The sequence below is a fragment of the Heterocephalus glaber genome, unplaced genomic scaffold (assembly GCF_053883595.1).
Source record: "Heterocephalus glaber isolate CG9 unplaced genomic scaffold, H.glaber_assembly_v1.0 deba00001504, whole genome shotgun sequence".
Taxonomy (NCBI): Eukaryota; Metazoa; Chordata; class Mammalia; order Rodentia; family Bathyergidae; genus Heterocephalus; species Heterocephalus glaber.
The window spans coordinates 62,796,779-62,812,650 of NW_028258324.1; the positions used below are offsets into that span (position 1 = coordinate 62,796,779).

At 39.3% G+C, this 15,872-nt stretch overlaps 1 long non-coding RNA gene across 2 annotated transcripts in view; it reads right to left on the reverse strand.

Moving 5' to 3' along the window:
• Positions 1-1,089: 1,089 nt before the first annotated feature.
• The window catches only part of LOC110348445 (uncharacterized), a 73,848-nt gene continuing 59,065 nt past the window's right edge, over positions 1,090-15,872 (reverse strand). For both annotated transcript variants that reach the window (XR_002393697.2, XR_015441017.1), the window contains exon 4: positions 1,090-15,867. This is a non-coding gene — a long non-coding RNA (uncharacterized LOC110348445). The remainder of the gene's footprint in view (positions 15,868-15,872) is intronic.

Here is a 15,872-nt window from a genome sequence, read left to right on the forward strand (position 1 = left end):
AAGTTCCACAGATCACTTGTGAAATTCCCCCCACTGTAGTTGTCTACCTACACTTAAAGATGCCTATTCTTGGAGTAAAAATTCTAGTTCTGGGTGCCTTTTATCTAGGAAATCCTGATACACATGTACAAAGAGCCAGGCATTAGCATATTTATTATAGCACTGTTTATGAGACCAGATACTGAGATCAACCTAAATATTCACTTTTTAAGAGAGTGCTTCATCAACTGCATTCCATCTATAACACAAAATCTCTGGCAACAGCTAAAGGAGAGAGCTCATGTTTTGAAATGAGAAAAATCACAAAACTATTTAAGTGAAAAAAGTCATGAGGAAATTATATATTAATATAATCTCATTTATTGGAAAAAGCAGTATGATACAAAGATACATCAGTAGGCAAATCCATAAAAAATGTGGCTGCCTACTATATCTGGGAAGAAGAGGTAGTAGAGAGGGAAGTAAAGCTTAGACTCTTTATTCCACTTGAGTATTGTTTGAATTTTTACAATAAATGTGTAATGTATAATTTTAATATTTTAAATAACACTCAAACCAGTAAGTCCTAGCCATTGACCTTAAAATTAATGAATATTTACTCCTTTATGCTACAGAACATGAGAGCAAGGGCCAGAGAGGCTGAAGTAACCTTGTCAAAATTTTTTGACTGGTTAAAACTGAACCTGTTTTCTGATAGATGAGACAACTTGGCTCTAGGAAATTGTCTCAATTTTTGGCTATGTGAATGATTTGATTCTCATAGGAAGTGTGTGGCTAGCTGTAATGTGTGGATTTTTAGACTAAAATGCATGTAGCTGGTCTCTATAAAAAAGAGATGCATATTTCTCTGTATTGTGGGAGTAAGAATGGCGCGATCCAGGAAATGTAGAGTAAGCCAGAGAGTTCTTAAATAAGTAGGAGCTCACTAAGAAATTGTAGGGCTTGAGATCAGTTCTCTTCTCCCACCCCCCACACACATGCATGCACATGTGCGTGATGGAAATAGAATCTAACAGCATGGGGTGAAATGATGATCTAATCATACATCCTAAGAAAATAACTATCTATTTCAAAGACTCACCTTTGTCACATCACATCCTTTTTTTAACTTTTTAAAAATTATTTTTAACTGATACATAAAAATTGTATTCAATACATGTATCCATGCACAAGGTTTAAAGCAAGAAATCAAATTATGTACCAGCTACAATTGGAAAATATGGCACGTGTATAAATTAAAAAATTTATTACAGTAAAAGACACATTGTCATTAATCTCCTCATAATGATCCCCCACATTTATCCCATTATTCTTCCACTTTCTGAAGCAGTTCTGAAAGTCCTCTTTCATGAGTGTCTTTAGTTGCACTGTTGTGGCTGCCTCAATACCTTTACTAGATTCAAAATTTTTACCTTTCATAGTCATTTTGACTTTGGGGAAGAGCCAGAAGTAACACAGTGCCAGATCTGATGGATGAGGTGGATGAGGTCACAGTACAATGCTTTAGGAACCTGAGTTTCTGCCGTGTGGCACTTGGCAGCAGCATTCACTGTGTTTTGCATCACACCTCATATAGACAGGAAAGAGGGCTTCCGGAACCACTTCAGAAAGTGCCAAGAACAACGAGATACATTTGTTACAACTAAGGGGTGGGGGCATTTTGAAGGGGCTAAATGGTACTGGGTTTTTTATTGTATTTTTTGGTTTAAACTCCGTATTTTTATCACCCTTGTATCTTTGTCCCTTCAAATATCACTACTGTATAAAGAAAACTTTTGAAGTCATTTTTTCTCACTTTTAAAAATGTACAATACCTGATTGTTATCTAGTCTCCTTTCTCAATAATGGCGCACCAGAGCTTTTTGTCCTAACTGCAACTCCGTACCCACTGATCACCCTTGCCCTCCCTCCTCCGCCATGCTCCTCCCCCTCTGCAAACCACCATTCTATTCTTTTTTTTTTTTGGTACCAGGAATCGAACTCAGGACCTTATGCTTACAAGGCAGGCGGTGGAACCACTGAGCTAAATCCCCAGCCCACCACCATTCTATTCTAATCTCCACTTCTAACTCACCATTGTGACTTGAGAGAGGACAACTCTGCCTAACAATACACATTGAATTATGATTTTAAAGACAAAGTGACTCCTGAGACAGGATTTCTGTGGCCAGTATTTGTGGACATAGGAATGGAGGAAGTCCTTCAGGGAGCAGAGGAGAGAACAAAGGAATGTATCTCTGTGGTCCTTTTCATTCTGTTTTCAGCGGATTCTTTCAAATGGGAATTAAATAAATACCTTTAAATAAATACAATTTGTGCTACCATGACAGCAACTTGGTCATCAGGACTGCTCTGATGGAGTATGGAGAATGAGAAAGGCTTCTTCTACTGCATCCGTCCTACAAGGAGGCTCCTTCACTATCTCACCAGGCCTGTTCTCTCCAGTCCTTACTTGCTCCTCACGATGGAAAATAGGCCACGGACCCAACTGGTTAGAACTGAAAAATGAGCCCCTGTGATCTCAGCCCTTCATCTCTTCAACTTTATGATCTGATGTTTCTGCAGGAAGCATGAATTCTTCTCTATTTCCTCCTTTGAGTTTTGCAAACATTCTCAAATGTGTAGGCCTTTTCAAGAGAGCAGGGACAGTGTAATGAAGTCTTTCCACTTACGGGGTTGAGTATTAGTTAAGCCTGCTAGCCCATAAATAGAAAATTGAATCTACATTTTCTGACATCTGCCTCTGAATCAGCCTTGCTGACACCTCCAAGATAGGCTTTCTGCTTTTGTATTACTCCAGCTACTTACCACAAACAGCCTTCTATGGCAGCAGCTATGAATATGTCTTCCAGCCCATTTTTAGTGTCCTTAGTGCTTGTGGCCCAGGAATCTTATCTTGTTCATGGTTGTGTGCTTTGCAGTATCTATTATAGAGATTTGCAATTTGTAGATAGCAATGAAATGCAATTTTAAAATGTTTAAAAGCAAGCAGATCATAAAGCAAAAGGCTTAGAGTTGACAGCAAATCATATGTACTTTCCCCCTGCTTAGCCATTTAATTACATGTTTAAAAGTCAATGGACGTCAAGAACAGTCTTGAAAGGGAGTCCCTAAGGAGCAATGTTGGGTGGATGAGAGAGACAGAAAGACAGAGAGGCAGTGTTCCTTGTTCTGTGTTGCCCCATGCTTTTCACTCCAGTATATCTTAACTTTAATTGCTCTATTTCTCAGGCTCCTACACACCATCCACAGATAGCAGGAGTCCATCCCACTACAAAATCCTCCCTTTGCCCCCAAATGGGTGACTTAGGTGACCTCACACATTCCTATCAGTGTCACCTCCTGCCCATAGTGCCCCTAGAAGGACCTGTGGTACCTGGTCCTTAAGCAAAGCTTCCAATCCCTTCATGGGGTTCCTCCCAAAGCTGCATTCCCTAATTACCAGATGGGTAAGGGGATAACAGGATCTTCGTATTGGACGAGGAAACTGCCTCGATCACTGGAGTTCAAGGAGAGGATACTTACATCCACTGTCTCCTAGGAAACTCTGGGGAGACAGTTCCTTCAGCTTCTACCTGGAGTCCCATCCTTTTTCCTCATCTTTTTTTTCCACTGAATATAAAAGTCTTCCTCACTCTCTTTCAGAAAAAAAAAATTTCTTCACAAAAATCCAAGCTTGGAGACCCCACCCATGCCTCAGCCATTTCTGAAGTGCCTTTAACCAGTGACTTATTAGAGAAGGCCTCTCATTATCCAAAGCCAATTGGCCAGAGAAGCAGCTTCCGGCCTCAGAAACCCCTGAGATGTCAGCCCTAATCAACCACAACACTCGGTCCAGCTGTGAGCCCAGGAGCAGAGACACTTGCCACTTCCTGTGCTATCTCAACACTCATGCAGGACAGTCCCTGCCCAGCTCCACCACTCAGACCTGGTGCAGAGGAACGGGCGTGGTGAACGAGCCTGGGAGAACTAGGAAGAGCCCTGAGGTGAACATGGACTCCACTGTGGCTCACTCCAGCCCAGCTCTGCTGCTATCTCCACGTGACCCTGGAAAAGTAAATGATTTTTTCCATTCTTCCTCAGTTTTTCTGTCTGTCCATAAAGCGGTTGGATCTGGTGATCATTGTGACATGCTAAGAATAAATATAGCTTAAATAATACAAATGTTAAATATTAACTTTTTGGACATAGTTTATTTAATCTCTCAAAAACATACAGGAAGTTTCCATATGACCCCACCTGCATTCATTCATTCAAAGCTTTAACCCATTGAAGATTATACAATCCCAAGAATACAAATGTCAGAAGTCTCATCATAACCTTTTAAGATGAGAAAATAGCTTGTTGCACACTCATCTGCTACACTAGGATGAATTTGGTGGTGGACAATGAACTAAGGAGTATCATTCATTGTTTCTGGTGGAACCAATAGTGGAAATTCAGGAGCCAAGGAACTACTTGAGTTTTAAGCCATGACCCTTTTATTGGCTCTAGAAATACATGGAAGCATTGGCTTTTGTCTCACACTCAGGGAAAATCATGTTGCAGAAAGAGTAACTGAACAAGGTTTGCATTGCAAATAGCAAAAATCAATCTTCAACTTGAACTGCAGGAGGCCTATCCATCGCACAGTGCACACATGTGATAAACGGCACCCCCTTTTCTCAGTAAGAAGCTGGGCTTAAGTTCATTGCATTAATTTCATTGATTTACACACTGTGCAAGATAAAAGTCATGTGATTGCATGGCTAACGGTGCTAATATGCCATGTTCCTTGACAGGTTTTTTGATTGGTCTAAGAGTTATTATTCCCCCTTGGGCCACATCTTAAGTAGCCAGCCTCAGCAGTTTCATAGAAGAGCCCAAACTGAAGAGATCTCATGGGTTTCCTGTGTTAACTCACTCTCCTCAGAGGAAAGATTCACACCATCTTAAAACTTTTCTAGGTTTCCACCAGCTTAGGAAAACATCTAAGCAACAAGGAACTCATGATCTTTTGCGCTAATGCTTTCTGTCTGGGGAAAGCTTCAGTGGTTAGAAAGTTTCAAAGAGTCTTGAGTCCGAAGTTCTCTCTGTATCCAGGTTCCAAAATATTACCTTGACTAATAAACTCTCCACCCAGCTCCTTGCCCATAGTAAGTACTTGATAAATCTTAAGTGTGGCACAGATATTACATTGAAATAATTCTCTGTGCTCTATTAAGACCATGGACATTAAAGGCAGGCATGACAAAGGTGAAGTGCAACTAGGGAAAAGCATTCTCTGAGATCCAATTTCTTACTTGATAAATTGTGGATAGTAATAGCGCTAACCTTACATGGTTAAGAGACTTAAATGAGATAATGAAATCCAAGCACTTAGTGCAGTGACGGAGTAAGCATTCAAAATAGTCAGCTATCATTAATACTTTCACTGCTGGGCAAAGTGGCTTGTACCTGTAATCCCAGCTACTTGGGAGGCTGAGGCAAGAGAACCCTTTGGGCCCAGGAATTTAAGCCCAACATGGGGAACATGGTTTTATTCATCTCTGAAAAAAACAAAAATAAAAACAGAAAACATTTTAAAACCCAGAAAGAGCCTCTAACCCCTTAAAAGCAATTATTTCCATCAATAATTATTTCTGAAAATATTTTCTTCAGTCAAAACTACCAGGCACCTGTACTGAAAGGAGACAAATGAAATAACTGTTGAGAAAGCTAACAATAAAAGACCTCTGTCTTACTCTACCTCTCAAGCTCTTGTGTGTAGCACAGTACTTAGTACATGGTGTATGCTACACAAATATTTATTGTGTGACATGAACTAAGCTTTCCTTTAATGAGGTCATACCAAGCGTAATCTCAAAATACATTTTCATAGATGTCAGTGTTCTCCCACTAAGCCTCCCTTGAAGAATGTCTATGGTAATTGCATTGATTAGTAAATCCTTTTCATATAAATTCATTTCCCCCCTTCCTTTATCTCTTCTATGTCCTTCAGAGTGCTGGACCTACTTTCACTATTTCTTGCATGGATGACATTACTCTGTCATCTCTAACAGCCAATGTTACAGAGTTAGATGAGGACTTGGAGATTAATCCCATCTCCTGTATTTTACATACACTGAAACTAAGGCTTCAAGAGAAGAAGCACGATATGCAACCAAGGTGGGTTTTTTGGGGAGGGGGAAGTTAGATTTTTGAGATAGGGTATTTCTATGTTGTTCAGGCTGGCCTTAAACTCACTGTATAACCCAGGCTGGCCTTGAATGCTCAGTGACCCTCCTGCCTCAGCCTTCTGAGTGTAAGGATTACAGGCATGCACCACCATGCCCAACCTTCACCCTGGTTCTTAGTAGTTGAAAAAGAACTAGAAAATTAGTTCTAAGGTCAAAGCTAGAATTTCTTTTTCTCTACAACACTGTCAGTAGATATCAAGATTCTTGACTGTATAGTATCTTTGGCATTTCTGACATCTTTTCTATGAATATCACTAAATGTAGGGCCGCCCTTTATATTTTTTTAGAAACTTGAAAGTCAGGCACAGTGACATACCCCTCTAGCTCTAGCTACTTTAGAAATTGAGGTAGGAGGCTGGGGATTTAGCTCAGTGGTTTTGCCACCTGCTGTGCAAGTGCAAAGACCCAAGTTCGATCCCTAGCACTAAAAAAAAAAAAAAAGAAATTGAGGTAGGAGGATTGGTTGAGCCCAGGAGTTCATGGCCAACCTGAGCAATACAGTGAATCTCCATTTAAAAAAAGTAGAGGGAGAAGGAGAAGGAGAAGGAAGACAAGAGGGAGAAGGAAGAAGAGGAAGAGAAGGGGAAGAGGTGAGAAAGAGGAAGAGGAGGAAGATGAAAAGGAGAAGATGGGTAAAGAAGAGAAGGACAAGAGGCAGAAGGGGAGGAGAGGGCAAAAAGAAGAAGAAAGAAATATTGGCCATCCTTTCTCTCTCGAATCCCTTTTCTCTGACTATTTCCACAGATTTTCACCTGATCACCTTCTTAAATCATATTACTTACATGAATTAGTCCTCTTGGGGTATAGGAAACAGAAAGTGAACTCAAAGTAATTTAGGAAAAGGAAAGTTATTGACAAACACTGGTACATTATCTTCCAGTACTGAAGGACTACTGAACTTTAGGATGGAGAGTCTTTGGGGGCTAAGAAGCTTTCTCTCCAGAGTACTATCATAAATGTAATGTGACTCCAATGACACCCTCTGTCTGCCTATTTTTTTCTTACTTTTGAGGAAAAGAAACAGGGAGGGAGAGGGTAGATCCAATATGTATGCTTGGTATTATGAGGGCCAGAAGGCTACTCATGTAGTTTAACTTCCCCTGAGCCCTCCCTCCCCATGTGTCAAGGAATGGACAACTGAGAATAGAGAATATCTAGAGAACAGACAATCGCCATGGGCAGAGTAGAACAACATGGTCCTAAGTGGATCATGAGTTTCTGGAAAGCAGGGACAATATCACCTGCATCTTTGCACAGTGTATTCGAACACCTTTCCTACCTTGTATGTCACAAGCCCTAATGCACATGTATGTAATTGAATCACATTAAATCCACAATTTATCTCCATCCAGTCCCCCTGAACACAGCTAGGAAAGCCATGATAGCCAATTTATAACTCAGAGGACACTGCAATATTTCTGGTCACTTGGAAAGCCTCAAACAGAAGTAACACATCCTAGCTCTGAGGAAAAGGATCCTAACTTCGCTCCCCTCCCACTACATTTCCCATAAGGACAGAGCCCCCTTTCTTGAGCAGGCTCCCTACTGGAATTGTCTCTTCCTGATATCTTAGAGCTTCCCCACAGCTAAGTCTGCAGTGGCTGACATGAACCCTGCTGTGCTTGGGTCATTAGGATTCTCATCTTCCCTCTTCATATGACAGACATCGAGAGGATGTAGTCTCTTCCATGAGAAAAAACCCCAATTAAATATGCTCATTAAAACCTGTGATTTTCCTGCATTCTTCAAATGCACAACAAAAATGAGTCACTTTCTGCTGACCTGAAACCCGGCCAGCGAGTGCTTGGCCCAGGCGGACATGTGGGCTGACTGCCAGAACCTTGTGGGACACAGGAGGCAGTTTCACTGTCAAATGCCAGGCTTCGTTGTTGCCCCTCCAGCTGGTTATGAAAGGCTGACAGGCAACTACATAAGGACCCCTGAACAAAATTTCACAGTTTACCCACCATCAAAAGGATGATAACAAATTAAGGTAAAAATGAGTTCAAATCTGTCCAATTCTGTCCCTAATTGATCTCACCCACCATTTCTGGCTTTCTAAGGACAGACTGTGATGTGATGAGAAAGGAAAGTCATGAAACAGAAAGCCAGAATGCCACAGCTTGTCCCAGACCCCCAGCTAGTTGTATAATCTTGCAGCTTCAGGTACCTCATGGAAATGAGCATGCTGCTTAGGGCGTGCATGTCACCGATTTTATTTAAGGCACAGTCCGAACTAATTTTGCCCCCAGTGAAACTGCCATCATTATTAGCTAATATTTATAAAATATTTACTTTCTATCAGATAGTGTTAGGTGCTTAGTTGCTATGTGATAGCTCATTTAATCCTGCACCAACCCTTTGAAGGAATCAAAAAATATTCTTCCTATTTTGCAGATGAAGAAACTGAGATTTAGAAGAGTGAGATGAACTTGCTCGAGGTTGTGTGTCAGTGACCAAGCTCCAGGATGCAGGCTTTTTCATCACTGTGGTGCTACAGCAATATCTCAGTTCCCCAAACCAATGAAGTTCTCTTACACTTCTCTCCTCCCCCAGCCCCACACGAAACACTTAGTTTCTGGTCCAAAGCATGTGGTTTTATCTCCTTCAAATTGGTTTACTACTTTTTGAACTGACCACTTCGGTGGGCATTCTCCTAATTCAAACTAATCCCATTTCTGTTTTCTCTTGGCCACCAGGGTGTCGTTAGTGTATATTTCCTCCATCTCCATTAATTCACTATCAACAACCTTCATTTGGCATTGGCTACATTGCCTCATTAAGCCATTTCTTTAAATATTATCATTTGTCTTGGATCATCTTTTACTGTTTATATCCAGATTTGAATAATTTGAGGACCAGGGCATGGATCATACTTCTTGGAGTTATTCCTACCGTTGGCATACTGCCTTGTGCTAATCAGTCCATGTTAACTGGGTTTGGTATAGATTCTTCCCCAGCTTCGGTGTAAACTTTATTTTTCATTAGTCAATGTCTATATGCCTCTATAGAAATTGTGAGATGAGAACCGTCAGCCAGAAGCCTGGTGGCCCCATGTCAACATTCAGCTTTTATTGTACAGGCAGAACTAGGGAAAGGAACCTTGCTCCACACCTGTACTCTTATCCTAGCCTAGACGAGTTACTTGTGCCAAAACCTCGCCATGTCTGCACACCTGCACTTGTCTGATGTGATCAGATCGGAACAAGCTTTTCTCACAATGCAGCCAAGAGAAAACAGCTGGCAAATGGGAAAAGGATGGTACCAGGCACCTGGCCCTCTTAGGTCAGCTTTCTGTACCAGCATCATATTTTGCATCAATGTTGAGGGTATAAAAGGACTATATCTTCTCTGTCCTCCAAAATCTGGACTGTGAGTGCCAAGTTCATAATGGTTATCTGTTGGGCTGTGTGTCCACAGCACCTGCAGCTCAAGGTCTTGGCCTTCCCAGGGTACAATGGCAATGCCAAGGAGCTAAGGAGGTGATGAGTGTCTGAATTATCTTGTCACTTCCTCTTGGATTTTTCAATACCCAAAGAGTGAAAGACAGATGAAAATTATTCCAGGGGCAAGACAGTGCATAAGCATCATGTATTTAGCAAATAGAGGAAATGAGTTGGCGAATTTTGAGGAGCTCGGTGATTTTCAGGAGCGACGATGTCTTCTTATTGCTTCCACCATATTGAGTTATTAGTGATCATCAATGTGTCCTTAATAGCCAGCTGTTCTCTTTTATTGACAAGAAGGCAAGATAAATTAGCTTTGTTCATAGCATGAAGCCAAATTTTTAAATTGTGCCCCTCCTGAGACTGCTTTGGCTGAGGTGATGAGAGAGAAGCGTTCTGAAATGGGGAAATGGTAACTATGGGGGTAAATAGAAAAACGCTTATCATTATTTAATACTTTGTAAAGATAACTTACTCTTGAAAGCAAAGATAACCACAATGTACTGTAAGGTTTATAACACACAAGAAGTTACATGTGTAAAAATAGCACAAAAACCAACAAGGGAGACATGGAATTTATTTTCTTCAAGTGCTTGATCTTAAATATTATACTATCAATTGAAGAGAGAACAGAATCAGTTTGAGCTAAACAACTAAGTCTCAAATCAGCCATTAAAATAAAATAAACAGTTATAAATAAAACATAACAGTTATTACTAATTTGCCAACACAGGATGTAATAAAATAAAACCATCCTAAAAACTTATGTAATAAAAAAGGGGTAGGAAAAAAGATAGGGCAAATAAGCAAATGAGACAAAAAGTCAAATAGTAAAACAGTATATTTAAATCCAATCATATCTATAAGCATAAACAGTTTAAACACGCCAATTACATTTTAAAAACAAGATCCAACCATATACTGCCTAAAAGAAAGCTGTTTAAATATAAACATATAAACAAATGAAAAATAAAAGTATAGAGAAGATACAGCATGCTAACATTAACTGGAAAAAAGCCTGGATTAGTAAAATAATTTGATTTATAGCAGACCAGGAAGATTTCAGAGTAAAAGATACAAACTGGAAAAAACAGGATCATTTTATATTGATAAATGGGCCAATTCTTCATGTGAAGAAAGCAATCCTAAATGTTTACATACCTAATAGCAGAGCTGAAAACTGATAGAACTGCAAGGAGAATAGAGAAATTTACAGAAATGTAGTCTCATCAAACTGAAATTAAAAATAAATTTTAAAAAAGATAATACATCATGATCAAGTGAGCTTTATTCCAGGAATGAAAGTCAGTTTAATAGCTTAGAATCAAATCAGTGTAAATCACTATATTTGGAGTTTTTTTAAAAAAACAATAATCTTTGCAATAAATCATCCAACGCATTTGATAAAACTGAATATGCATTCCTTATAAAAGTTTTGCATAAACATTGAAAAGATCTTCTTAACTTGATAAAAAGCATCTATTAAAATAAGAATGACTTTGGACCGGGGATTTAGTTTAGTGGTTCCGCTGCCTGCCTCACAAGCAGAAGGACTCGAGTTCGATCCCCGGTACCAAAAAAATAAAAATAAATAAGAATGACTTTGAAAGGTTTCAGTCTATGTGATCATAATACAAAAACAAACTGCTTTTGAATTTGCTAGATATAAACAATAGGAAACAAATCTACCAAGCTAGTACCATATGCAGTAACATCAGAATTCATTACTTAGAAATAAATCTGATAAAGGGTATTCAAAATTTATACCCTGAATTCTTTTTTCTGCTTTAATTGTTTGATATCATTTATCAGTTAAAATGTTTATGAGCCTGGTGTTATCATATAGGTAAGTTTTCAAGCTAGGAATATACTTTCTTTAATAGGTGCTATTCAAATTTTATATTTCCTCCAGAGTTAGTTTCACTAATTTGTCTTCCAAGGTACTTCTTAGAAGTTGTCAAACTTATTTCAAAAAAGATTTTTGTAATATGCTTTCTATATCCTTTTAAATTCTGTAAAATCTGTGGTAATGTCTCCTAGATCTTGATATTGTAATTTAAAAAATATATAACTGATATTGTGTAACAGGAAGAAAAGGTCTAAAAGAGCAGGGGAATTGGGAGGGGTAGGGGAAGGGAAAAAAGAGAAAGGAAAAAATATGAGAAGAGGAAAAAAAATGGAAACAAGGTCTTTGCAAATAGGCAAGGGTGGAGGGGGTGAAGGGAGGGCAAGGGAAGGGGAAAAAAAATAAGAACCAAGAGACTCATGTAATGGTACAAGATCCCAATGATGAATATAACTGTATTGTATACCGAAAATGTATCAATGAACTTAATGGGGGGAAAAAATATATACCCTGAAAAATGTAAAATATTGCTGAGAGAAATGCAAGAAGACATAAATCAACGCAGCCTTATTATGTTCATAAGTTGGAAATCATTCAAATTAAAATGTCATTCCTTCCCAAATTGATTAATAAATTTCATGCAATCCCAATCAATATCCCAGCAAGATTTTTCATTGTAATTTTTAGAAACTGACAAACTGACTCATGCAAATACAACAACATGGGTCTTACACCACCTGACTTCAGAATGTATTATAGTTACAGTAATCAAAATAGCAGTAGCATAAAGATAGATCAGTGGAACAATATAGCAAAACGGAGTCCAAAAATAGACACCTCTAGGATCAATTGATCTTAGACAAGAGATAAGGTAATTCAAAGTAGAAAGAGTAGTTTTTTTCCAACCAATGGTACAGGAAAATTGGAAATATATACATATATATATACAGAAATATATATATATGCAGCAAAAAGTAAACTTTTAAAAAATAGGTAATTCAAAATGGAAGATATGCTTAAATATAAAATTTAAAATTATAAAATTTTCAGAAGAAAAGAGAACAATATCTTTGTGGCTTTGAATTTAGGCAAAGATTTTTTGGTTTGACAAATGATGCAGGTTCTGAAAAAGAAGAGCATTATAAACTAGACATCAAAATCCAGTCATGGTCTTTAAAAGATACTAGCAAAAGAACAGACAAACCAGTGTTTAATAAAAAATATTTACAAATCATATATCTGACAACTGACTCATGTCCAGAATATATAAAGAACTTTAAAACTTAAAAATAATAAATCAAATAACCCAATAATCTGAACAGGAAAATTATTTAAACATATTTTAGGAAGAAGATATCCTATGTCAAATAAGCTCAGGAAAAAATGTCCAACATCATTGAGCATGGAGGCACATGCCTGTAATCCCAGCCCTCAGGAGGCTGAGGCAGGAGGAGTGCTGTGAGTTTGAGGCCAGCCTGTGATACAGGGTGAGTTCAAGGCCAGCCTGAACTACATAGCAAGACCCTGTCTCAAAAAACTAAAAATCATTGAAAGAACCACTGCTGATACAACTGCAGACCTATTAAAATTGCTAATACTAAAAAGACTGAGCATACCAAATTGTGGCAGAGTGGCCAATTGTGGCAGAGAGTAACTTGAACTTTCATACATCACTACAAGAATTTGAAATGGTATAATACCATTGGAAAGGAAGCATGGTGGTTCTTTATCATGTGAGCCAGCCAGGTATTACTCATAATAAGCAAAGCATATACTATGCAAAGATTTGTGTAAATGTTCATAGCAATTTTATCTATTGATTAATTAGTTTGTTGTTTGTTTGTGGTACTGCGGATTGAAGCCAGGGCCATTGCGTTGAGCTAGATTCCCAGCCTTTATCCCCCCAATTTTTATTTTGAGACAGGGTCTTGCTAAGTCACTAAGTTGCCCGGGCTGGGCTTAAACTTGTGATCCTCCTGACTCAGCCTCCCAGAGTGCTGGGTTGCAGGTGTGCATCACCACACCTGGATGCAACTTTATTTTTAATAAACCCAAACTGGGTTATCCACACAATGAAACAAAAGCAATGAACTGTGAATATAGACAACATGAATGAATCTCAAAATAAATAATAATATGTCCAGAGAACTAAGTCAGAACAAAAATAGTACATACTGTATATTTCCATTTATATGAAATGCTAGAAAGTGCCATTTAATCCTTGGGCTGAAGGTGGATAAATAGCTTCCTCTGGAAGGAGGAAGAGCAAAAAAAGGACAGATTACAGCATGGCAGGAAGAAAATTTGGAAAATGGTGAATATTCATTTTTGTGTGTGAGGCTAGTTCACAGGTGTCTTGTATATGTGTAGTTTATTGTATGTTACTGTTACTATGTTATAAATGCATACATCTGTACAGACATCCACACATAAAAATATATAATACTGAAGGAAGCTGAAACTATCAATCAAATATCAGACATGCCAGAGGTAAGTGCTAACCCAGAGAGGAACCACAGCATTTCAATCTTGCTTTCCCAGTTCAGCAATTTGTTTCTGTTATCCTCAGGTCACCTGGCTGAATCTATAATAATTAAGTCACTTCTATTCATAACTAAGGAAATGGAATTCCCGAAGGACACTTCTGGTTTAGTTATAATAAGAAGAAAACTTGCAATAACAGGAAAATATTGAATTGGTGCATTGGCTTTGAAGACTGGAATCAAGGGGTCCATGGAAATCACTTAACTTCTCTGAACTCACCTTAAGTTCAAAGAGTTCTGAAGTCAAATCCCCAAGTAAATCAGCCAAATTGCTGGCTGTGTTAGCCAGAGACTGCGCTCGGCACCACTGTAGGAGAGACAGAGGAGGCGGCAGTGCTAACTTCCAGGAATTCCCGTGTAGAAGACAATAAGCCCAGCACTGCCCTGCAAACAGTGAACCGGAAGACCCACGTTCTTTTTTGTCTCAGTACCCTTGAACATGCAGCTGGCTCCGCCTGGGACAATTTTGACTTCACACAACTGATGCCTTCTTCCTCAGGTCACCACCTTAGAAAAGCTTGAGGACTCTTCCAGGTACAGTTATTTCCCATCTCAATGCTCCCTCACATCCCACCATCATCCGTCGGATGCCCATCTCTTTCGTAACAATCCCGACCTGTACTGATCACTTTTGTTTGTTTACTTGCTTACTGTCTGTGTTGCTGTAGCTGATAAACTTTTTAAGGTGTATGAATATTACATCAAGCATTGTAATTGTAGTGAAATATCTGTAACATAACATTTATCAGACTTTTTGAGGGCAGGAAACTCATCCGTTTTCTCTACCCCAATGCCAAGAAGAGTATATGGCAGGAAGCACTCCAAGTCTATTTAATGTGATAGTGAGTAGAATAGTAAAAGGTAGATGTTTCCTTCTTTGCCCACTGGAACACAGCTCCAGTGGAGCTGGCAGGAGCAGAAGGAGCTTCCTGGAATAGAGGCAGATGGGAGTGGTGGAGAGGGTCCTACCCTGCCTTCCTGCATTTGCCTGCATCTGACATGGAGGTCCTTCCCCTCTGCTTCACAGGCAGTAATGTCACGGGCTGTCTTTCACTGAAGGTGTTCTTTCCCTTTCCCACAGAAGTCAAAGAGCAGGCAGGGTTGGTGATTCTGAGGGAGCAACTCAGGAACATAGCTCTAGACACATTTAAAGAATGCCAATGGCTTGTGTTTTCCTTAGACAGCCAAAGACCTTCTCTGCCATTTAAAAAATGATAGCTTTAGCCAGGCATGATGGCACGCACCTATAATTTCAGCATTCTGGGAGGCTGAAACAGGAGGATGGCAAGTTCCAGCCCAGCCTGGGAGAGTTAGTGTCTTGGCAAGCCTATTCTAAAATTTAAAAAGCTCTGGGAATGTAACTCGGTGCAAATGCCTTGTGTTCTAGTCCAGTACTGGGGGAAGGGGTGGGTAGGGGAGATAGCGTTGAGGCCAAGCTAGCAGAACCTTTCGGAAGGAGAAATTGTTGCTGAGAACCTGGGACCTCAATTCCCTCCTTCCATCCTTCATACTTATTGGAAGAAACCAGCTTTGTCTTAAACCTGAAGGGGAAATGTTTTACCTGGGCAAATGCTACTTACAGCAATGGAAACCAGCAGTAGTGTAAGAGACAAATGAAAGCCCTACATTCATAAGTGGAAAAAGAAAAATAACAACCCAAATTAGAAAAAAAAAAAGTGCAAACCAAATACTCAGCCAACCAACTAAAGAGAAGGAACAGTCCTAGAAAGGGCACCAGAGAGAGGCAAGTGTTCATCCACCTCCGGACCATGTGTGATGCTCAGCAAGGTGTTTCTTCTTGTGACTGGACCTGCCTTTG